Source organism: Pteronotus mesoamericanus, unplaced genomic scaffold, assembly GCF_021234165.1.
Source record: "Pteronotus mesoamericanus isolate MK-2021 breed Mesoamerican mustached bat unplaced genomic scaffold, CSHL_Meso_final contig_78, whole genome shotgun sequence".
Classification (NCBI taxonomy): Eukaryota; Metazoa; Chordata; class Mammalia; order Chiroptera; family Mormoopidae; genus Pteronotus; species Pteronotus mesoamericanus.
In genome coordinates, this window is record NW_026555258.1 from 23854122 (window position 1) to 23880194 (window position 26073).

The window sequence follows — 26073 nt, forward strand, 5'->3', positions numbered from 1 at the left end:
TCAGTGAGAAAGAACCGACTTAAAAAAATATTGTAGAAAACCAAAACTGTCTCGGTCTAAAAAGAGATTTTATCACAGAATAAATTGTAATGATTTAATGAAAACAAGATTGATGAGATTACTTACAAGTAAGAGAGGTAAATCAAATTTTAATACAAATATATAATTTAAATGAACAAATATAAGTTCCTATCACAGCCATTCTTGACAAAATGAAATGTTTAACCTCTTACATTTAGAAGATATGTAGTTAGGCATTCTTCATTCTTAGAAAGTCTTATTTTGTTGTAATAATTATTGATAAATACGGAAAAGGTCTCTTAGTCAACATTGACAAGAAACAAAGCATGCACAAATTTATCTTTCAAAAAGCCATTTTCCATCTGGCTAGTATCTTCATTTATATTCCTGTGGGTGTAAGAAATATTTTCTCATTCCTTCAATTTCTCGTCTTGCTGAGAAAGAAATTTTCAACAGAGTATTTCCATTCTTCAAGTGTGTATGTCCATAAATATTATTTAACCCACATTTTTATAACTAAAGTGTGTCGGCATAATTAAAATTTCCTAATTTTGATTTCCTCAGAGCTTATAGTCTCACAGGGACCAGTTGTACTGGCAGATCATTCCCTTAGGCCATCATGAAAATCCCTTTTTATATTGTCCCCAAAAGCCTCTAAAATGGGTCAGTGCAGGAAGTAATTGAGTGATCCCAAGGGTATACTATATATTAAGATAAATTATCCAAGTTTCTATTTCCCTTTTCCTTCCTATTCACTAGATAAATTTATACAAGATGTGCCTGCTAACAGCAGAACCTAAAACACACAAGGGCACCAATTTAAAATGCCCTACATTTGCCACTGAACTTGTTCATTTTAACAGTATTAACCCTTCATGTTATATAAACTCTTTTTACTACACAGAGATTTAATAGCTGACATGAAAGCTTGTCTTCCTTTTTACAGATGAATTACAGTCTTAGATTATATCTAAAAACACTTTCTCTCCTGCATTTTCTTCTTATTTTACTTAGCCTCAATCAAACAAGAGCTCACCTAAGTGTCTTGGTAGAGAAACGGTGGCTTCTTCATCATTAGGGTCCAGGTTAAGGCCGGTGTCCCTCCACGGATGGAGGAGAGCTTTGTAGCACCGCCACAAGCACTTCTTCCAGCTAGAAAACCCTCCTGCATTCTTGTAAAGTTCCAGAAGGACCCCAAGACACATAGGAGCGTCACAGCACTGGCCCCTCACTTCATCCACAGATACTCAGGACCCAGGTGATACTGGCAGCCCCTAAAATCTAAGCATATTCCTGTGAACAAATGTTATAAGATAGACCTTTACTCTATTAAAATAATACATAACTTCAAAGACCTTGTAACAACGGATAGAAGAACTAACAAGGAAAAGTAAGAGTTTAAGAGAGAAAACTTTCTTGGTTTATTTCAATTTTCCAGAACATCTGTCAATTTTCTGAGTCCAGTGCCTATGAATTTAGCCCTTATAAGTTCTGGTTATCAGAACTCTCACTCAGAGATAATTGTGACTCTCTGCTGCTTATATCCAGGGACACAATTAAATAGAAGAGAGGAAAATAATACTGCCCTGCATGGATGACTTAGGAGATGTTCATGAAAATTTCTTATCTTCTTAATGTATGCCAGGTCATATTTCTTCTATTGATCTTAATTCATATTTTTCTTTTAGACCATAGTTCTTAGTTTAAGTGGGTGTTGTCTCTGATTAGGGTTCAAATTTCCACTGCTTTGCAAGCTGAGGATTTCAGATTTATAACAAGGACTAGTATAGCTTATGGACTTGCATATTGTACTCTCCCAAATTCTTGCTTTCTCTCTAAGGTTTTCCATCCCCAAAAGAACCATCATATATGCCTTAGCCATTTACTGAGATTTATGTTACTAACAGCTGCAGTATCAGCCCCCAACTCCTGAACACCTTAGGCCTTGGATTTTCCCTCCCAGGGAAGATTTCTTCCTGAATTGCCATTTGTCTGCTGAAAAATAGACTTGTGAACTGGAGGTTTAAAAAGTGAAGATGCACCCCAAAGTTCATAGTAGCACAATTTTCAATTGCCAAGTGCTGGAAGCAACCTAAGTGCCCTTCAATAAATGAGTGGGTCAAAAAACTATGGTACATTTACACAATGGAATACTATGCAGCAGAAAGAAAGAAAGAGCTACTACCCTTCGCGACAGCATGGATGGAACTGGAGAGTGTTATGTTAAGTGAAATAAGCCAGGGGGTGAAAGAAAATACCGTATGATCTCACCTATAATTGGAACCTAATCAACAAAACAAAGAAGCAAAATATAACCAGAGACATTGAAATAAAGAACAAACTGTCAGTAACCAGAGGGGATGGGGGAGAGTCATCAAGGAACATGTATAAAGGGCCTGTGGACAAAGCAAAGGGGAGTAGGACTGAGGGTGGAGGGTGGGGGACAGTGGGGTGAGAGAGCGGTGGGGCGAAAGTGGAGACAACTGTACTTGAAAGGCAACTAAAAAAAAGAAATAAAGGTAAAAAAAAAAAGAACCGGAGATGAAATTCCTTCTGCTTTCGAAAGCTGTACCTTTTAGGCCCAGCGCAAACATTTGTATTTACTCCTCTCCTAAACAGTGTTTTTCCTTAAATTCTCTTACATTCTCTATTCCAATTGCAGCAGAAATACAGCTTGCATCTTTAATTTATTATCTATAGAATGAAATCTGACTATACCAACTAGAGAAATCCATTTATTTTTACTTTGGTGTTTCTCAATATCCTTTTTAAAAGGCCAGTTGAGATTTTAGCACTTCGATGTGCTTCATAATTTGATCCATTTCTCCTTGACTGTGTATAAACTAATGTATGCTGAGTTTGAACATCTCCCTTACTTTACTGTTTATTACCGCTCATGTTTTAACTTCTAGTTCAAAACCTTTTATAAGTGGACTACCTTACTGGTACTTTTCTTATAAAATGCAAAGAATGGTTTTCTGTTGCCAGTTTTCTTACCGTCTGGTTGAAGTTATCTGTTTACCTATTAGCAATTCTGATAATAGAGGCACTGTGCTGTTTCCTTCAGCAATAGAATTTTTGATAAATGCATTTAATTTTTCCTCAGTGCAAGGAAATGGTACAGCTTTTATATACTAGCAATTCCCATTTCTCTTTATCTTCACTGATGAACTCCAGATGTGCTGGAATGCATACTCTGGAATCTGGGTCCACCTTCCCCCGCTAACCCCTGCACTCAAATCTACAGCGTTACTGAGGTTTAGTCATAAACAGAACCCTAAGAACTTGGCTGAGACAGAGTGGGGAAAAGACACAAAGATCTCCTGGTATAGATATACATCAATCTGAAAGTCAAAATCCTCTATATAGGGGTGGCAATTTTGAAGTGAATTTTTCATGATCTTGGAAATGAATGTGAACACCTGAGCCACAATGAGCAGGAAGGTGGTATAGAGTATGTTTCCATGAAAACCTATTTTCCCCCTCCTGGGCTCATAATTAGACAGTATTTCCTAGCCTCCTCTTCAGCTACTGAAGTCTGACCCTTGAGATAGGTGGTGTGTACCACATCCAGACCTGGCTCATAAAAATTTTCACTGTGGTCCTCCACATACGCTTGTCTCTCTTTGCTTATCTGCTAGTCAAAGACAACGTCCAACTGAGTGTGCCAACGGCTTAGGGACAGTGGACTGGCTACACAAGAGGAGGAGTCCAGGCTTCTGAGGAAGTGTGGAGCAAAACATCCCCTGCTTCCCCTCCATCCTGTTAGACTTCCTGTGAGTGAAATATAAAATTCCATTTTACTAAGCCACAGAGATGTTGAAATTATTTGTTTCAGCAGGTAGCCTGCCCCAAATAGTATAACAAAGATTGGTATAAGAAGGTTTGTCCCTCTTTGTCAAGGATGGATTTATTTAGCATCAGAGGAAATTTTCTGACTCAAAATCCAAGTATCAGTGTCTTGAAATTACAACCGCTCTAAGATAAAGCACGGTTCCAGGACTCTTTATCATCTTTTGTTTCCTTATCTATTAAAAGCAATAGTTCACAAATCTTTTTGGGGGGGAGTAGAGATAATGCCTTTACCTTTTCCCTAGTTCCCTACATATGATCTCTCTCTCTCCACTATATTGATGCTGCACATGTAGGAGTGATCCCAGCAGTACACAAAAATATAAAACTAAATATTATAAAATGTTGAGCGCTCACAAATTAAAAGTACAAGGGAAAATCCTCAAGCAAATATCTCTAACGAGCTAATGGTTAAACTTGATGTTCAAATTTACTTTTATGCCCTGAAAATGTTTAAAGCAGGTACTATCAAATTAGTAGTGGGTTGTGGGGGGATGGGGAGTGTGGTGATGCCAATATGTCACTGAATCGGAGAAGGATGATCAAATACTGCAATAGGAAAAGCAGTTTTTTCCTATACAGTTCTTGTTCAGAAGGCCCACTTTGGATCCAGGCCAGCACTGACCATGGCCTAGCTCCAAGGGTTATATAAAAATCCAATAAAACTTTGTTTTTATTTTGGTACTCTGCATCTCCACATTTTGTTTAGTTTAATGGATATTCTCACCTGTTCTACCAAAATACATCAAATATAAATTATTTGTCTTAGGATGCTACAGAGAGATGATAGACACCCAGGCTTTAATGGCTGCCTACTACCAAAATTAGGAAGAGAGCACTATATGAACAGATAATAGGGCCAAGTGAAGGAATACTTTGTTATTTCCTGTGGCTGTTTCCTCAAGCCCCAATGTGCAGCCTAAGTTGTAGTGAAGTAGACCAGAGTGTAGAACTCTGTGGCCCCGTTGGGCTGAGACTGTTTTCTCCTTTCTAATAGGCTTTGTTCTTCTTTCTAGCATTTATCTTAATGGGGTGAGGGGGTGGATGCAGGAGAAACCTATTCTCTTGTGGACCATGACTTAATGCAACCACCACATGCCTGTACAACTGAAGTAGAAACTGCTGTGACTCAATCAAGAGGCCAAATGCTTTCCCTGCTTTAACCCCAAAGCTCAACCCTCTGACACTATCATCTAGTTAAAGAGAACTTAATGCTCTCTCAACAGAACTACCTCCTCCTAGAAGTGGAATTAAGGAAAAGCAATAGATTCAATTTATTTTTTTGAGTCAATAGACATACTACATAGTGGTAGGAACCTTTTATCAAGTGTAGTGGCCAAGATTTTGAGAACAAGCAATTGTTAGCAGAGACAAAAAATGACTTGAATGTTGCTTGCTTATTATATTTATTAAATTCCCAAGTGTAAAATTATTCTAAACAATATTTTAATGCCACCTGATAAAATCAGGATAGAAATTTGAAGAGGAACATGGATAAAACACAACACTAGGAACGACAAAATCTGGGTTACCCACTTTTCTTGCTTGGTTTTTTTGGACATTTTTCATCACGAATTTATAATCTTTGTGATGTTGCATAGTTCTATAGCTATTTTTTATGGATTTGATATAAAAATAATGGAAAATCCTCACTCCAATTGATAGTTACTGAGGACATTGTTTTCTACATACTGAATGCCATCTTGTATGGCTTTAATTATGATTTCTAGCCAGACCACATAGAATATCATTAACAATCACAGATGAGGAAGGATTCCAATTTTTGTGAAAATATAAAGTTAACAAAATATAAGAGAAAGGTCTAGATGTCACAGGAATGTATGAATTACATTAGTAGGCTTATTTTTAAATTATTTATATCTATGTTGGCATAAGTTTATTTAGTTTCTTGATAAGAACAAATTAGTTGCTCATGGAGTAATAAAATGAGAAATAACCAATTTTATTGAGTCATTCAAAAATTATAGTAATGTAAATAATGGTAAAAATAAAAGTGTAATGTGAAAATAAAACAATGATAGCTAAAGGCTATTCAGATTATAATCAATAGAAATTCAATTTTTCTGGTTCAAAGCATATGTTGGACATAGGGCAGGATAGCTTAAAGAATGAAAAGAAAGTTGAAAAGCTAAGACGTTAGAAGGAAGAGAACCAGAGATGCTGTGAGGATGCCAGCAGCATGAGGTCAAGAGCTACCCTAGAATGCTGCCCCCATCCCGTGATTCATCTCTAAAGGCACCCAGTGTAGTAGTTATCTGTCACTATATAACAAATACCCCCAAAAGTAGAGGCTCAAAGCAAAAACAATGATCTCTCATTATTCCTTGGGTCGGAAATCTAGGCATGACTTAATTAGATCTCCTTCTTCAAGAATCTTTAGTCATCTCAACGTTTGACTAAAGAAAAATCTGCTTCAAAGCTCACTTCTGTGACTGTTGGCAGCATTCAGTGCCTTGTGGGACTGAAGCATTCTGTTCCTGCAGCCTGCTGGCCAGAGGTGACCCTCGGTTCCTTGCCACATGGCCATCCTTTCTAGCATGATAACTTACTACATCAACATGTACAAGCAAGAAGGCAATAGCATCAGCAAGACAAGTCATAGATTTCTTGAAACCTAATCACAGAAGTGATGTTTCATCACTTCATGATTTTTGCCCCACTCTGTTCATTAGAACTAGTCTCTGGATCCAGCCCACACTCAAGGGGAGGAGATTACACAATGACATGTATACCAGGAGGAGGGATCTTTGAGAGCCATGTCAGATGCTGCTTACCACACACAGTCTCTGTTTTACTTCATTCCAAGGTTCAGATTCTTGGGTAAAAAAAAAATTAGAGATTCTCAGGTCACTTGTTAAGCACTTGATCAAGGGGTAAAAAAGGATAAAATCATATAGAAAAAAATACTCCCAGTCAGAGCCAAAAGTTGTATGTCAGGGTCTATGTCTGGAAGCGAAGCCAGGCAGAAGATGAGCTCACTACATGTATCCAAAGTGACATATGATAAAAGTTAAAATAACTTTAGTCTATTGTTAGAGACCATACTTTTAAATATTTTCATATAATTTAACTTCTAGCTTGTGCCTCCATATTTTTACTAGACTGGTCATTCTTAATAGGATTGTTTCCCCCATTTTATTCTTTGAGAAGTAAAATCTTTGCACTAGTTAATCCTGATGGAAAGAAAAGTACAGTAGTCCCCCCCTTACCAGCTGTTCCTCTTTCCATGGTTTTGGTTCTCTGTGATCAACTGAGGTTGGAAAATGTTAAGTGGAAAATCTCAGAAATAAACAATTCATAAGTTTAACATCACATGCCCTTCTGAGTAGCATGAAGATATCTTGCACTGTCCAGCTCTGTGGTTCTATCCCTCCCAAGACTTGAATCATCATTGTCTAGCACACCTGTTGTTATATGCTCCCCATCTGTTAGTCACTGAGTAGCCTTCTTGTTTATCAGATCGACTGTTACAGTGTTGCAGTGCTTGTTCAAGATGCTTTTATTTTACTTAATCTCCCCAAAGCACAGGGCAATTCAGGTATGCCAAAGAGAAGCCATAAAGTGTGTTTATAAATAGAAAAAAAACATACATAGGGCTCAGTACTATCAAGGTTTCAGGCCTCTGCTGAGGGTCTTGGAACCTACTCCCTGTGGATACATTTATAAATGTAGTAGTAGTGCAAGCTATTATTTCACTGAGATCAAAATGGATATACAGAGAATGTATCCGAAGAGAGTCCTTCCTATTGTACAATGAGGCATCACAATTTTCTTTAGTAAATTTGGTAAAGTTTCTTTGACATTTATTTCTGTTACATATAGAGAGGTTTATTATAAGGCATTGGCTCATGCAATTATGGCAAGAATATGGCTTAAGTGTGGCAAGAAAGTAAGGCAAGAATTCTCTTACTCAGAGGAAGGCCAGACTTTTTGTTCTGTTCAGGTCTTCAACTGATTGGGTGAGGTCTATCCCCATTAGAAAGAGTAATGTGCTTTATTTAGTTTTCCAATTTAAATTGACTCTTCCAAAACACAATCACTAAAGCACCCAGCATAATGTTTGATTAAATATACGGCTACTCTTTGGCTCAACTTGACACATAAAATTAACCATCACAGCCATAGCACCTAACTTAATTCTTTCTTGTATGCTTTAGATATATGCTTGCCTCTGTCTTCAGCAGAGTTGGCATTTTACAAATGCTACAATAAAATATAAACAGTTATTTTAAATATTCCATAGAAAACATTCTTTGTATCACATTAGCTAGATCTTTTTAAAATATTTTTTTAATTGTAACCCTATTACAGTTGTCCCAATTGTTCCTCCTTTGCCCTCCTCTGTCCACTCCATCCTCCACTCCCACAGTCAATTCCCACACTGTTGTCCATGTCTCTGGGTCTTTCATACATGATCTTTGTCTAGTCCCTTTCTCTTCTTTCCACCATTATCCCCCTCCACCCTCCTTTCTGTTCACTTTCAGTCTGTTCCATGTTTCCATGCCTGTGGTTCTATTTTGTATGATAGTTTATTGTTCATTAGATTCTTCTTATAGATGAGATCATATGGTATTTGTCTTTCACCAACTGGCTTATTTCATTTAGCATAATATTCTCCAGTTCCATCCATGCTGTCACAGAAGGTAAGAGTTCCTTCTTTCTTTCTGTTGTGTAGTACTCCATTGTGTAAATGTACCACAGTTTTTTGATCCACTCATTGGCTGATGGGAACTAAGGCTGTTTCCAGCACTTGGCTATTGTAAAAAATGCTGCTGTGAACATAGAGGTGTATAGGTTCTTTTGAATTGGTGACTCAGGATTCTTAAGGTATATTCCCAGCAGTGGAATTGCTGGGTCAAAAGGCATTTACATTTTTGTTTTTTTGAGGAAATTCCATAGTGTTTTTCACAATGGCTGTACCAGCCTGCATTCCTACCAACCATGCACTAGGATTCCCTTTTCTCTGTATCCTCACCAGCACTTGCTGTTTGTTGATTTATTAACAATGGTCATTTTAGCAGGTGTGAGGTGATATCTCAATGTGGTTTTAATTTATATCTCTCTGATGGCCAGTGATGTTGAGCACCTTTTCCTGTGTTTATGGGCCATCTGTATGTCCTCCTTGGAGAAGTGTCTATTCAGATCCTTCGCCCATTTAAATTGATGTTTGCAATAAGTATTTTCTTACCATAGAATGTTATATAATTTTTTGGCTAGTTTTATAACACAAATAGATTTCAAGGCACAGACTGTTTTGAGATTTGATATGTCTTAAATATGATAGAGACACTCTACTGGAGTGAATAATCAGCTATGATTGGTAATGCTTTATCCTCATATCACTTAGTTCAAGTAACACAGAGACAAAGAGCGGAACACCTAACTACCAAACATGGGAATTAAAAACAAGGCACTTCACCCTCTGCCAGCAAGTTTCAACCAGTGTGAAGCAAAAAATTTTAAAACATGCAATACCTATTTAGTCAGAGACACTGACCTCTTTTCCCTTAGATTGTCAAATAAAAAGTGACAATAGCCAACAAAACAATAAATGCCTGGCGTGAGTGAATCAAAATTGTAGCTGTATTTTTTGGTGTGCCACAGAATTTTAGTAATTAGATTATGTGTGCCATGAGATGAAAAAGGCTTGAAAATCACTGCCCTACACCTATGACTTTACTTGATTAGATCTGTCTTTTATCTTTACATTTTACTACTACAAGTTAAAAAGTCTTTTAATTAGTGGTGATGGTACCTGCTGATTTGTTCCTTTTAATTATTCTGAATATAAAATCACTAGAGAGTAAATCAGGCTCATACTAAATTTAAAATCAAAGATTACATATGTTTCTAAAATGTTAAGGCACAGATAAACGGCACTTATCAGGGATACAGGAAAAACCATTTTTCTCTTTCCCTTATTGTCTGTTTAACTCTCAAGGGGAAGGGGGGGGGGAGAAACTAAAACTCCACCAAAGGGGAAGAGCTGAGAGAAGGTGGAGGGGGCAGGGAAAGAGGGGGGGAAGGCAGAGACAAATGTATTTAAAAAGTAAATAAATTAATTTAAAAAAAAAACTCTCTTTATGAGGTCAATTCTGCCTTTGTTCCTTGATTAAATCCTGGGTTGACACCATAGTTTTTTGTTTTTTTAATCTTTCATTTAGCAAAGCAACATCAGTCACTTTAGCCCTCCAAACATTCTCAGGCCAGTACTGACATATCCAATTCAGGGAAATAATCAAGACTTTGAATCTCTAGATTTTTGACTTATATCACTCACACACACATATACACACACACAAATAATTTTAGATGCATGAGATCTAATTGTTAAGAAAACAAAACCAATGTGGCAAGACAGGTGGCTGAATACTAAACATTCTACTCCCATTTCACAGCCTAGAACTGCAGCTAAATTGAGGCGGCCAGCCAGGGATTGTATTTCTCAGCCTTCCTTGCCTCCAGATAGTGCCATGTGAATGAAATGTGACCAACAAAATGGGCACAACATTTACATCTGTCCTTCCAAGACCAGCCCACACAAACCTACCAAGCTATTCCTCCCTCTCTTTTTCCCCTCAAATGATAGCTATTTGGATGTACATTGTACTGTTTTAAAACTTACTTGTTCTCACCTTTCCAGCTGGGCCTACTCTGGGAAGGCCAGCTTCAGTGGGAAAATGGCTATGCCCAAATCCTTCTACACCTCCCCAGCTTATCCTTTATCCCTTCTCTTCCACATCAGTAACCACGGTTTCTGACTTGCCCAAGGTTCATATGGAGAGGAGGAGGATGAACAAGGAAAATACAAAAGAACAGGATAGTTTATTTTTGACTAGTAGTATTCGAAGCTGTTTCAAATTCTCTACATGGTAAAAGAGGAAGGATTACTTTTTTCTGAAATGTTGCTTGTGGTCTTTGTGAGCACATCAGTGTCTGGGGATCTCTTGTGTTTAGTTTCCTTTCAGCTGAAATCTTATTTCTCCTCCACTTGATTGTCTTGGGTTGTTTCTAACACCATACCTGGTTTGTCGAAACTTGATCCTTTGATCTAATGTCTGCAGAGTACACCTACCTCCTAACTGAATCCTTCCTTTCTGTTGCTATAGGTTACCTCAGGCAGCCTCTTGTATTTTAAACTTCTCAAGTGGAAGTCGTAGAGAGTCCACTATGTTCTCTAAATCGCTGTGGTCATGTATGAGCCCCTCTCGGTGCTTGTTTACAGCTACTATCACTAGGCCTCAGTTGAAGTGTGAGCACCTTCCCTACTTCTCATGGGGACTCACAGCCCACACTGGAAAATTATTTTCATTAAATTTTTTTTAAAGATACAGCTTACCTTTGCTTTTCAAATTCTTTTTCTTTTTAATGCTTTGGCGTGTGTGAGGAAAAGAAGATATATTCAAATTGTGTTATATATGGGGTAAAACGGTGCCTGCTGAGAGTGGGAACCCAAGCTGTAAACTGAAGGAAAATACAGTCAAGTGGCTATCCATGTTTTCTTTTTAAATTTTTTATTGTATCTTTTTCCCTTACTACTTAACCCCCTTATAGCCACCCCTGTGATCCTCACACAGCTGTCCATGTTCAAGAGGCATTTTTCCTTTCTGCTCGATGCCTCCATCCCTCAACCACCCCCATAGCTGTTCTCTTGCTCTCTATCTATGAGTCTGTCTCTATCTTGCTTGCTTGTTCATTTTGTTCGTTAGATTCCACATATGAGGAAAATCATATGGTATTAGTCTTTCTTTGACTGACATATTGCACCTAACATAATGTTCTCCAGGTCCATCCATGCTTTTGCAAAGGGTAAAATTTTTTTCTTTTTAACGACTGAGTGGTATTCTGTTGTATAAATGTCCCATAGTTGTATTATCTACTCATCCACTGATGGACACGTGGGCTGCTTCCATATCTTGGTGGCTGTAAGTAATGCTGCAATGAACATAGTGGTACTTCTCTTCTTTCAAATTAGTGGTTTGGGGTTTTTTTTGGAAATATTCCCTGAAGTGGGATCGCTGGGTCAAAAGACAGATCCATTTTTTATTTTTTTGCATTATCTCCATTCTGCCTTCCACAGTGGCTGTACCCACCTGCATTCCCACCAACAGTGCAAAAGGGCTCCCTTTTCTCTACATCCTCATTAGCACTTGTTGTTTGTTGATTTATTGATGATAGCCATTTTGACCTGTATGAGGTAAAATGTCATTGTGGTTTTAATTTGTATTTCTCTGATGATTAGTGACATTGAGCACCTTTTCATATGTCTATTGGCCATCTGTTTGTCCTATTTGGAGAAGTATCTATTCACAGCCTTTACTGATTTTTTAATTGGATTGTTTGTGTTTTTGGTGTTGAGTTTTGTAAGTTATTTTATAAATTTTGGATATTAAACCCCTTATCAGATGTTCTCCCTTTCTGTGGGTCATCTTTTTATTTTGTTGATTGTTTCCTTTGCTGTACAAAACTCTTTAGTTTGATGTAGTCCCATTTGTTTATTTTTTCTTGTGTTTCCCTTGACTGGAGAGATACATCAGAAAAAATATTGCTATGAGCAGTGTCCAAGATTTTACTGCCTATGTTTTCATCTAGGATTTTTATGGTTTGGGATCTAATATTTAAGTCTTTAATCCATTTTGAATCCATTTTGAATCCATTATATGGAGGTGGTCTAGTTTCATTTTTCTGCATGTATTGGTCCAATTTTCCCCACACCATTTATTGAATAGATTATCTTTAGCCCACTGTATGGGCTTGATTCGTTTGTCAAATATTAATTGACTGTAAAGGTGTGGGCTTATTTCTGGGCTCTCTGTGGTCATGGGTTTATTTCTGTTCTGTTGATGTATGTGTCTGTTTTTATGCCAGTGCCGTGCTGCATTGATTAACATGGCCTTATAGTATTGCTTGATACTAGGTAGTGTGATTCCTCCAACTTTGTTTTTCTTCCTCAGGATTGCTGTTGATATTTTTGCAGGGCATTTTGTGGTTCCATGTAAACTTTTGAAATATTTGTTCTAGTTCTGTGAAATAGGTCATTGGAATCTTGATAGGAATTGTGCTGAATCTATAGATTACTTTGGGTAGCCTAGGCATTTTAATGTTGTTAATTTGTCATACCCATGAACATGGTATGTGTTTCCACTTCTTTGTATTTTCTTTCTTCAATGTCTTATAATTTTCCTAGTACTGGTATTTTACATCCTTGGTTAACTATATTCTTAGGTATTTTATTTTTATTTTTTCATTCAAATGTAAATGGAATGGCACTCTCAGTTTCCTTTGCTGATTGCTCATTAATGGTATATAAAAATGCAACTAATTTTTGGATATCAATTTTGTGTTCTGCTATTTTGCTGAATTCACCTATCAGTTTTAGTAGTTTCTAGGTAGAATTTTTACAGTTCTCTATGTACAAGATCATGTCACTTGCAATTAATGACAGTTTTACTTCTTCCTTTCCAATTTGGATGTCTTCTATTTCCTCTTCTTATCCGATTGCTGTGGCTAGGACTTGCAGTGCTACCTTGAGTATGAGCAGTGAGAGCAAACATCCCTGTATTGTACCAGATCTTAAGGAAAATGCTTTTAGTTTTTCCCTGTCAAGTATGATGTTGGCTGTGGGTTTGTCATATAAGGCCTTTATTATATTGAGGTATGTAGCCTCTATCCCCACTTTGCTGAGAGTTTTTATCACAAGTCCATGCTAGATTTTATCAAATACTCTTTCTGCATATATTGATATGATCATATAATATTTATCATTGATTTTGTTTATGAGGTGTAGCACATTGATTTGCAGACATAGTAACAGGCTTGCATCCCAGGAATAAATCTCACTTGATTACGGTGTATTATCTTTTCAATGTATTGCTGGATTTGGTTTGCTAAGAGTTTGTTGAGGATTTTTGCATCTGTGTTCATCAGGGATATTGGCTTATTTTTCTTTCTGGGCCCATCAAAACTTTGTATCTTACCAGCTTGCCTCTGCCAAATTATCTCTACTCCTTCCTTTAGGAATAGTATCGTTTCTCCTGCCCTGATTTCAGGGATGTCTTCTGTTTTTCCACCTTTTTGTCTTACTAAACATATTTATTTTTATCAGTAAGCCTCTTTAGTACCTTAACACGTTTGAGCAGTAGCTATCTCCTGAATTTTTTCCTATAATTATCTTAAGCCTCTTTGGGAATTATTTTAAATCCTGTGCCCAGAAATTTGAAAAACAGAATAAACAAGAAACATCATTTTAGTTGACTGAAAAATTTCAGCAGCTCCTAGTTTCCACAATGGAGTATCCCTATCTGTAAGGGAAGTAATGGTTATCTTTCCCACACATAAATCAAACATGTTGTCTCTCAGCTGGTAAACTAGTCTGCAGTCAGAGGAGAGGAAACAGAAGTTATTTTACATTTTAAAATTATTCAGAAGACATGCTTAGAAAAATACATAATAAACTATTTCTGAAGAACTTAAATATGCCTTTATAGTCATCAGAAAAAATTTGTTCAGACTTTTGCATTTTTGAATGTATTCACCAAAGAGTAGAAGTTTCTTGATTTCTAAGAGTCCATTTTGCAATTTGAGAAATTTTCTCTTGGATTGCTCTGATTAGAGCTAAAAACTTTTTGAAGCTGTTAAGAGTAGTTGAACAAGGTGAAGAGAGACATTACAAATGAATCTGGTTAACTTAAGGAAATCAGACAGTCAACCTGACTTTACACAACTGTTCTTTTCAATCTTCCCTTTAGTTAGAGCAGCAGTTTTCAAACAGTGAGTCCCAAGAATTTTTAAAACGTGCACTACCTGGCTGTTTACTCAGGAGCACTGGTCTCTTTTCTCTTAGACTGTCAAATTAAAAAATGACAACAGCCAACACAATAGCCACTTGATGTGAATGAATCAAAATTATACCTATTTTTTGTCAGATTGGAAAAAAGTATAATATATTTTTGGGTGTGCTGCAGAATTTTAGTAATTAATTTATGTGTGCCATGAGATGAAAAAGGTTGGAAAACACTGAGTTAGTCTTCCCTCTTAATTCTTAAATAATGTTTCCCCAAATAAAAGTGTCTTCATTTTCAGGAGAACTGAAAACTTCTATCAGAGGTTCAAGTATTTGTTGTGCTTAACTGCTAAATATCCAAAATTTCGGGAACATCTAGACAAATCTTCCTGGGTATATTCTATTACTTCCAAATCAACATGTATCCCATATTTACATTTCTGTGAAAAATTGTTTCTGTTCCTCTATTGTTTGTTTTTTCAGTGAATCTCTTTGACAGGTGACTGACAGTGTAAATTCATATGTTCTTTTTTGAGAAATTGTTACACCACAATGGTTGTGCTGGTTTTTCAACAGGAACCTGGATAAACAAATATAGCAGCATGGTGCATAAGATGATTACTGTCTTTGTTAGCCATTCACAGCCATAGGTGTTAATCCTAGAAGCAGATAGTCTAACCTAAATCTTTAAGGACACAGAGCTTCCAGTGACATTAGAATTGAAAAAATATTTGAGGAAAGGTAACAATTATTTACAGTCTATCTTGATTATTTAATATTAGCAAGTCAATAATTAACAAAGAATAAATTATCCTCTATTAATAATTGCAGGGAGTGGTTGGGAACATGGTAAAGCATGAGAATAATTATTCACCTACATATATTCTGGCTTGTTCGCTAAGTACTTTATTGTATTTGTAGATGAGAATGTTTAGAAACATGCCAATATGAGGAATAACACCAGATATTGAGCAAGCGCACTAGTTTATGCCTTGCCAATAATAGCAGTGTCCTCTCCCAATCTACAGCTTCATTATCTTTTATTTCATCCCTCAATTAACAGTCATATATCTATTTTGCTTCTTACCTTAAAAACATTCAATGAGTCCTCACAAACTTCTGTATTAAATCTGTCTCCTAAACGGACATATAAAATACTTTGCATCAGTCAATTTAAGTGGTGTTCCACAGTAGAAACAAATTGCCCCCAAATCTTAATGATTTACACAACAAAGATTTATTTCTTGCTCATGTTACATGTCATTAGCAGGTTGACTGCAGCTCTGCTCCAAATTATTTTTATTCTAGGAACTAGATTGAAGGTGCAAACTCAATTTGGACATGGAAGAAAGAGAAAATATACTTGTATATACCAGACTGAACTTTTATCTCATTTCATTGGTTAAAGGAAGTGATAAAGACAAAGAGAAGATCAATGGTGTATGAAATATAATCCTCCTGCAGGGAGGGATGCTGAAGGGAAAAGCAAAAACGCAATTCATCACATCCTTCACGAGCTTATTTTTATCAGTCTCTCAGCAAAAAGTACTCCGCTATCATGTTATATAACTTGCTGTTTCATAATGTATCATGTTTGCACATGGACCTGAAAATTTAAATCTGCCAGAATTCCTCGTTCTAATTTTCCTCCTAGCAATTGCCTAACTCATTCTTTAGGAACCAGAAGATCTATTAAGGCTCCTTTAGCTTCAAGGATCTATGGGGCATATTTTAATGGGAAATTTCTGGCAAGTGCATAATCCTTTTTCATTATTTTCACAATAGTCACAGCTGTGTGTGAATATCTGGTGCTCATGTGATCAGTCTCACAGCCTCCAAAGTTGAAGGCTCCTATTTTGAAAGCAATGCCATACTTGTTTTTTTTTTCTTTTTTAATAAAGTGGTGTGGGCCAATTAAACAGAAAACTGGCAGATAGATGGCTGACTTTGCTTACATTTAAAAGCAGACCTATTTATTTCTTGAGTTCCCTAATGTGACTCTGAGTCATTAAACCCAGCATTACACCTCTTTAAGCAGAAGATTTCCTTGCAAGCCATGTGGGCTAAGTGTCAAAATACTACTATAAAATTAATATATTATTTGGTATTTTACTATAACACATTATTTTGGTATATTACTCTTTTCCTTATACGTAGTAACCTCCAAATGGTTCTTCTTCTTTAATGTAACAGCTGCCCCTCTGTCCAGTCTTTGATTCAGCAGTCTAGTTCCTCCACTGACGTAGGTTCCTTGTCTCCAGACCATCCTCCATCCTATGGCAGAGAGGCCATTGTGATTGTACTAAAGGTCTGCTGTTACAGAGGAATATAGGGGCAAAAAATTGGAGATATGAGATGGAAATGTTTACATGATAAGACTGGGGCACTCTTGTTTTTCTCTCATCCTTTTGGGAATTTCTCAGGCTGACCGTCTCTGGGGGTCTTAGAGTGCTCTAGAACGTCGTAACCCTGAGTCTGTCTGAGGTTTATGAAACTCTCATGGTCTTATGTATTGTATTTAAGGAGAGATGAGAACTAGCAGACCTGCCAGCTGCTGATAAAAATCAGTAGGTTTGTTGAATACATGATGAATGTGTTAAAGTACGAAATTTGAGAGCTGAAAGGAACTCTAGAAATGATCCAGTCCAGAGGATTCGAAACATAGCTACATACCACAATTTACCCTGGCCGATCTTAAAATCACCAATGCTGAAGTAAAAACTGCACAGATACTGATTTTGTGGACCAAGAGTGGAGCACAGACTTAGTCATTGAATCCAAGCATCTCTTTACACCCCACCAATCTTTTGTTACCTCCCACAGTATCCAGTTCAGGAGGTTATAGAGAACAGGTGCATAATAAATGGGATGGAATGACATTTAGTATAAAATCAAAATTCAGTTTTTACTTACTGTATCTTATGCTTGTCTAAAAAGAAGAAAGACAAGGAGAATACTCTTTCAGGATGTAAAATTTAAGTCAGCTTCTTTAGTTTTGATAGACATGTCTGATTCCTAGTTACTGGTCCCCACCTACACTCCAGGGTCAAAGAGGACCCTGACCAAAAAATGAAAGTCTCTGAGAGTGAACTTCTGCTTAACCGAATAAGCTGAAAAAGAATGTTTATGAATATTCTGGGGGTATTTCTCAATTCCTCATCCCAATAAAAATTAAAAATTTTCTAAATCAATGTAATAAATAGTTTTGAGCACTATGAGATCCTGGGTACTCTGGTAGGTGATAGATTATGTGACCTTAATTACATTGATAAAGAGAATTCAGGATCACAACAAAAGATCAAGCTAGTTATCATGGTATCATCCTCCTTGCCCCTCACACTCAGCTTCATTATGTGCCCCTAGCATGTCCAGGGATGCAATATCAGTGCCTGGATGCACTTCATTTCCAGTGCCTTTATCTCTTTCAAGTATGCTTGAACAAATGTCTCCTTCTACTCTACCCTCTGGTTTATCCATCTTTTCGTTCCTTAGGACCCAGTGTGCTTTTTCTCCCTCAGTGCTGCTTATGAAATCTAAAATGCCTTATCTGGTTACTGGATTTTTTGCCTTTTGAAGGTAGTTACATTAACTCTTAAGTAGTTAGTTAAAAGAGAATATCATTACCTCTTTTTTAAAAAAGAATATGACATAAAAAGATGCTCAATGTCACTAGTCATGTGAAAAATGTAAATTTTAAAACTACAGTGAGTTATCACCTTACACTGGTCAGAACGGCTATTATCAATAAATCAACAAACAAGCGTTGGTGAGGATGTGGAGAAAAGGGAACCCTTTTGCACTGTTGGTGGGAATGCAAACTGGTGCAGCCACTGTGGAAAGCAGTGTGGAATTACCTCAAAAAATTAAAAATGGAACTACCTTATGACTCTGCAATTCTGCTTCTGGTAATCTATCTGAAGAACCCCAAAACACTAATTTGAAAGAATATATGCACCCCAATGTTCATCGATGCATTATTTACAATAGCCAAGACTTGAAAGCAGCTCAAGTGTCCCTCCATAGATGAATGGATATAAAAGCTGAGGTACATTTACACAAAGCAATACTAATCATTTGTAGAACAAAAGGAAATTTTATCCTTTGCAACAGCACGGATGGACCTGGAGGGTATTACGCAAAGTGAAATAAGCCAGTCAGAGAAAGACAAGTACAATATGACTTCACTCATACATGGAATCCAATGAACAAAATGAACTAACAAGCCAAAGAGAGACAGACTCTTAGATAGACAGTTGGCTGACAGTGTCACGTCAGTGGTGTGTAGAGATATTGAGCAAAACAGAAAGTAATCCATGTACATGGGCGACATTGTGGTGATTTCTGGGGTGGGGGAGACATAGTGGAGGGTATAGGGGAAGTAAATGGTGAAGGAAGGAGACTTGACTTCAGGTGGGAAACACACAATACAGTGTACAGATGATGTCTTGCAAGAGTTGTGCACCTGAAACCCATATAATTTTGTTAACCAGTGTCACCCCAATAAATTCAATATAAAGGAAAAAGAGAAAGAATTTGGATTAATTTTAAAGTACTGCTATGAAGATTCAAATAATGTTGCAGACACCACTGACTATCAAAAAGCAGTCTAGTTTATTCTTATGTACCGTACTGACTGGCTCCAGGTCCGACTTGTTCTTCTATGTTCCATGCTCTTGGCATTGTTGGTGTCTTGCCATCACTGTTGGCCAAGAAGCATCTTGACATAATTGTCATTGCCTGATATTGTGTGAATTTGGTCAGTGCTGTTCACTGTTGTCACATTAGGTGAATTATGTATAGTTGTACTCATGCTGAATTTAATTTCTTTTTACAATATCTTCAAAGAGATTGTTACAATTTACCAATCAAATAAAAAGTGCATGTATGCACAATGTCCTGGACACAGGATGGCATGATATATGATAACATTCTAAGTGTAAAATAAAACCTATAAGTATTCTTTCAGTGATTATCAAATAAATATTCTAAGTGGAAAGAAAATCATTCCATAGTTCATTGACAGGAATCTTTTTTCCTCTTCCTCTTTTTTTTTTTTTTAGTGATACATAAACTGATGTATTTCATACTCAGTTTTGTTGGAGGAGGCACTGTTCCCAGCAAAAGACTACATCTCCCAGAGCTGCTTACTGATTAACATGGTCATGTAACTTAGTTCCAAACATTGAGACATAACCAGAAGTCATTTAATTGGGATTTTGAAAAGGAAGAAAAGAAAAAACAAACTCCTTTAATATACAAACTTATCTGACATAGTCTATCTTCTTTCCTTCTCACTGGAATGAGGACTTGATGCTGGAACTTGACCCTTCTTAGACCATATGACCTTTAATCCATGATAGAATAACAGAAAGATAGGAGCAGCATGAGTATTATGACTTTGTGAAGCCAAGATAGCAACCCTGGACTTCCTACCTGAAAACTCCCTGGTATATGATAAAAACAAAACTCTTAATTTTTTACTATGTTTTCAGGTGTCTCTAACTCACAGATCTTGACTCTACTCATAGATTCAAATGCATAACATGAAATTTATGAGATTTTTTTATAGCTCCCTGATGAAATTATTTCCAAATAACCCAGTGAGAATTTTTCAGAATGTTTTACTGTCTTTTAAAAATTTATATAAGGAATATGTAATCATCATATTAGAATATGTAGATGAATAAATTGAAAATAAATTTATTATCTAAATCCCCACTGGAGATTACTAATTAAATTAGTTAACCAATTAATATTACAATATAAACAATAAATACAAACAAATACTACATTCAAATTTTTATAAAAATGGATCAAAATATACATACTAGAATGAAAGATTTAAGGGTGTTCATTGTGCTATTTTTTCCATTTTTTAGTAGGTTTAAAATCTTTCAGGTAAGATTATGTATATACACATATGTATATATGTATATGAATATAACTTCATATATTTTCCAGAACATTTGATTGTTAGATACCATATTTGAAACCTTGGCACCTCCTTCAATGCTTCTTTGTGTAATCTCATTGTTCCAGCACTGAAAACAAATATCTGAGTTTCCATTTCACTGAGCCTGTTTCCATAACTATCTCTACAAAGAGACTTGAAGAAATTTTTATATATTTCTTTTCTCCATTCTAGAAATAACATTCCTCACACATAACAATACAACCATTACCCAATTTAAAAACTGGAGTGAAACAGCATGGATGGAATTGGAGAGCATTATGCTAAGTGAATAAGCCAGGGGGCAAAAAACAAATATCATATGATCTCACCTATAAGTGGAACCTAACCAACAAAAAAAACAAGCAAGGAAAATATAACCGCAACATTGAAAGAAAAAAGAAATCAACAGAATCAAGAGGAAAGGTGGGGGAGGGAAAGGAAGGGTCAAGTCAAGGAACATGTATAAAGGACCCATGGACAAAGACAAAGTGGGAAAGGATTGAGGGAGGGAGGTGGGCGGGGGGCGGAGGTGGTAGCAGAGAGATGGAGACAAATGTATTTGAACAATAAAAAAAATAAAAATAAAATAAGGTGTTTGAGCAACTGCACAATAATCATGATCAATCAGTGTTTTAAATTACTTTTGGATAATAGTAATAAAAACAAAAAAATTGATATTTTATAAAAAAACTAGAGTGACATACCAATGGAGCAGAACTGAGAGCCCATAAATAAACCCACAGGTACAAGGAGGGATTCCACAAAAACCCCCCAGAATCATCTTCTGGAGGGCAAGCCCTTATAGTACAGGCTTCCCCTGCTAGGTGAGTGTTCTAGGAACCCATCTGTGTCTGTGTACCAGCTGGCAATGTTGTGACAAGCTGTGTTTGGCTTCAGTGAATTGTTTTTGAAGACTCTGTCAACACGTTTGCCCTTTTCATGATAGGTGATTTGCGAGTGCACCTGCCCACACTGTGCTGGGAATTCCTCAGTTTTTTAAAAATATATTTTACTGATTATGCTATTATAGTTGTCCCAATTTTTCCCCCTTTGACATCCTCTACCTGGTACCCACCTTCCCTCCAGCAATCCCTTTCCTTAGTTCAGATCCATGGGTCGTGCATATAAGTTCTTCGGCTACTCCATTTCCCTGTTCTTAAAATCCCCTTGTCTATTTTGTACTACCAATTTGTACTTCTTAATCACTGCATCTTTCCTCCCATTTTCCCCCTTTCCCTTCCCTGCTGATACCCCTCCAAGTTGTCTCCATATCTGTGATTCTGTTCCTGGTCTGCTTGTTGGCTTAGTTTGTTTTTTAGATTTCATTGTTGTTAGTTGTGAATTTGTTGCCTTTTAATGTTCATAGTTTTGATCTTTTTCTTATATAGTCCCCTTTAACATTTCATATAATAACGGCTGGGTGATGATGAACTCCCTTAACTTTACCATGCTTGGGAAACACTTTATCTGTTCTTTGATTCTAAATCATAGATAGAGTAATCTAGGTTATAGATCCTTGCTTTTCATCACCTTGAATATTTCCTGTCCATCTCTTCTAGCCTGCAAAGTTTCTTTTGAGAAATCAGCTGACAGTCTTATAGGAACTTCTTTGTAGGTAACTATCTGCTTTCCTCTTGCTGCTTTAAATATTCTCTCTTTATCTTTGACCTTCAGCATTTTAATTATGATGTGTCTTCGAGTGATCCTCTTTGGGTCCAACTTGTTTGGGGTTCTCTGTGCTTCCTGGACTTGTATGTATATTTCCTTCACCAAATTAGGGAAGTTTTCTTTCATTATTTTTTCAAATAAGTTTTCAATTTCTTGCTTTTCCTCTTCTCCTTCTGGCACCCTTATGATTTGGATGCTGGCACTTTTGGAGATGTCCCAGAGGCCCCTGTTCTATCCTTTTTTAAAATTCATTTTTCTTCTTGCTGTTCTGATTGAATATTTTTTTTCTTTCCTATGTTCCAAATCATTGATTTTATTCTTTGCTTCATCCTCTCCACTGTTGGTTTCCTCTAGGTTTTTCTTTATTTCACTTAATGCAACCTTCTTTTCTGCTTGGGTATTTTTTATGCTGTTGCAGTACCCAATGAGTTCTTTGAGCATCCTGATAACCAGTATCTTCAACTCTGCATCTGATAGGTTGCTTATCTCCATTTTGTTTAGTTTTTTTTCCCCTGGAAATTTGTTCTGATCTTTCATTTGGGCCTGATTTCTTTGTCTTCTCAATTTTACAACTTCCCTGTGTTTTCTTCTGTGTATTAGGTCAAGCTCCTTTGACTCCCTATCTTAGTTGTATGGCCTATTGTAGAAAAGGGACCTGTAAATTGTGTGAGATGGATACTTAGTTCATCACCAGGGTGGAGCAACACATTTTACTGCTTTGTGGCTCTGTGTGGGGGATGCTTGGTGAAGGGACAATGCTGCTGCCTGGCCTCTGGAGGTTTGCCAAGGAGGAAGCTGTCTCCTGGCACTTGCCCTGTTGCCAGTCACTTCACTTCTACTCATATGCCACTAGTGCCCTTCCAGCTGTTGCCCTGGTGCTGAATCCCAGAGGGGGTGGGTCTGCATAAGTCCTGAGACTTTTGCAGGCCCTTTAAGAGGAGCCTTCTGAGAATCCTTCAGTTGCTTCCACTGCCCTAACTCCCACTTGTTTTTACAGTCAGAAGTTATGGGGACATATCTTCCTGGTGCTGGAACCTTGGGCATGGTGCTTTGGTCTGGGACTGGTATCAGTTGCTCCTGAGGTATCCCTCCTGATTTTTATCCACCACACATAAATGTAGGACTGTGTATTCCAGTGCCTCTCTGAACCTCTCCACTTCTACAAGCCTCTTCACCCCTCTGCCCCTCCCCATTTCCCCGGATGAAAAATGTCCTCAATAGGGAAACATTTTGTTGAGGTGGAAGATGTGAAACAAAAAATGGCAGAAACACTAACAGGCATCAAAATCATTGAGTTAAAAAACTGTTGTGAGCAGTGGAAAAACATCCCAATAGGTATATTGCATCAAATGGAGTGTACTTTGAAGGTGACTGAAGTTTAAACATGTAGGAATAAATACAGAATTTTTATAAAGAAATTCTGAGTTTTTTAGGTCCCACCTTGTATATGGGCAAATAATTTTTGACGAAGGAGCCAGAAACATACAATGGGAGAAAAGGAAGCCTCTTCAGTATATGGTGCTGGGAAAATTGGGAAGCCACATGCAAAAGAAAGGAACTAGACTGCTGTCTGTCCCCCTATATAATAATTAACTCAAAGTGGATCAAAGGCATAAGACCTAAAACAATAAATTACATGGAAGAAAACATATATACTAAACTTATGGACTTTGATCTTAATGAGGATTTTATATATTTGACCCCAAAGGCAGGGGAAGTAAAGGCAAAAATAAAGGAATGAGACTATATTCAACTGAATGGAGAAGATATTTTCAAACAACAGCTCTGACAAGGGGTTAAAATCCAGAATATATTAAGAATCCATACAGCTCAACACCAAACAAATAATCCAACTAAAAAATGGCAGAGGACCTGAACATACACTTTTCCCAAGAAGACATACAAATGGCCAAGAGATACATGAAAAGATGCCCAACTGTACTAGCTATTAGGAAAATGCAAATCAAAACACCTGTTAGAATGGCTATGATCAATAAAACAAGTAATAACAAGTGTTGGAGAGATTGTAGAGAAAAAGAAACCCTCATTCACTGCTAGTGGGAATGTAAACTGCTACAGCCACTAAGGAAAACAGTGTGAAGGTTTCTCAAAAAATTAAGAATAGAGTTACTATGTTACCCAGCACCCCTCTTCTAGATATCTATCCAAAAATTTGAAAACACTTATTCATAAATAGATATGCACCCCTATGTTTCTTACAGCATTATTCATGATGGCCAAGACATGGAAACAGCCAAATTGCTTTTTGATAGATGATTGGCTAAAAAGGATGTGGTACATATATACAATGGAATACTACTCAGCCATAAGAAAAGATGAAGTACTGCCATTTGCAACACCATGGATGGGCCTTGATAATATGCTAAGCAAAATAAGTCAGTCAGAAAAAGTTAACATAATTTCACTCACATGTGGGATATAAAACTGAAAGCAATGACTAAACAAAGAAAACAAGTAAAAACTCATGGTCACAGACAACAGTATGGTGATTACCAGGGGACATAGGGGTGGGAGTAAAGGGGGTCAAATGCGTGGTGACAGAAGATGATTTTAGGTGACGGGATGCAATATGGATCTCATGTATCACAGAAATGTACACTTGAAACCTGTATAATATTATCAACCAGTGTCACCCCAGAAAATTTACTAAAAATAAAAAAGAACAAGTGAATACACATATTCTCACAATGCAGAGGTGCATTTTATTGTAGGACTAATTAGAATCTTTTGAATTTCAATGAAAAAAAGAGAACCTGATGTATTGAGATGGAATTATTGAAAATTCCTGTTCTCAAGTATATTCAAATTTGATAAGTTAAATGGTTTTCAATATGTTGTTTAGGAATCCCATAGTAGAGCATTAATGAGCTAGTCCCCATAACTGATTAGTTCTAGCAAAGGATGTAATTAAAGTCTCAGATGTCTCGATTTTCACAAACAGAAGTTTGTCTTCCCTTGATGCCTTTTTTCCATGCCCAGAGTTCTTTGCAATTATTAGCTCATTAGTCCTAGTGGATTTTTTAATTTAATTGTAAATTAGTAGACCCTACAGAGTTAAGTATAAAACAAACAGAATGTTAATAGACCATTTCATGAATATATATATACTAATAGCTCAACCTTTTTTATCTCAACATATACATTGATACCAGCAAGACTTCAACTCTCCTTAAAGCACAGTTTTATGCTTCTCACATATTAGTATTGCATAGAATTTGTCTCAAACTGAAAGTGATTTTTCTTTTTAATATTTTTTACATGCCATTCCAAAGTTTAGATTTTATGGAATTTCTATATATATTCATCCTACTACTTTGATATATTACTAGAGAAAAATCTCAATACATTATGGACAGAAATAGAACATTTTGATCAACTGCTCTGATTATTGAGATATCATTGTATTTACCAGGGATCTTACATTATCATTGCTTCCATTAACACCTTCAACCTGGGAAGGAAATCATGGACATTTCTACTGTTTCTAGGGGCCTGAGAAACACTTGGCCTTGTGCAGATGAGAAAATATCAGGTATAGTTGAAGGACTGAAAGAGGACAATACTAATTTACCCCTGAGAAACACCCCTTTCCTCATTCTGTCTCAGTGCTGTCACTCCATACCTCGTGTGGAGGGCCTGCACATGACTCAAGCCAGCCACATGATTGCTTTCACCTAACCATGGTGACTGGCCCATGTATTGGTTTCCTGGCACTGTAATATCAAAGTAGCACAAACTAAGAGTCTTAGACACC

General features: G+C 36.8%; 1 pseudogene; it reads left to right on the forward strand.

The window, feature by feature from the left end:
• LOC129079120 (WD repeat domain phosphoinositide-interacting protein 3-like) overlaps window positions 1-26073 on the forward strand; it is a 49666-nt pseudogene that overhangs the window by 11498 nt on the left and 12095 nt on the right.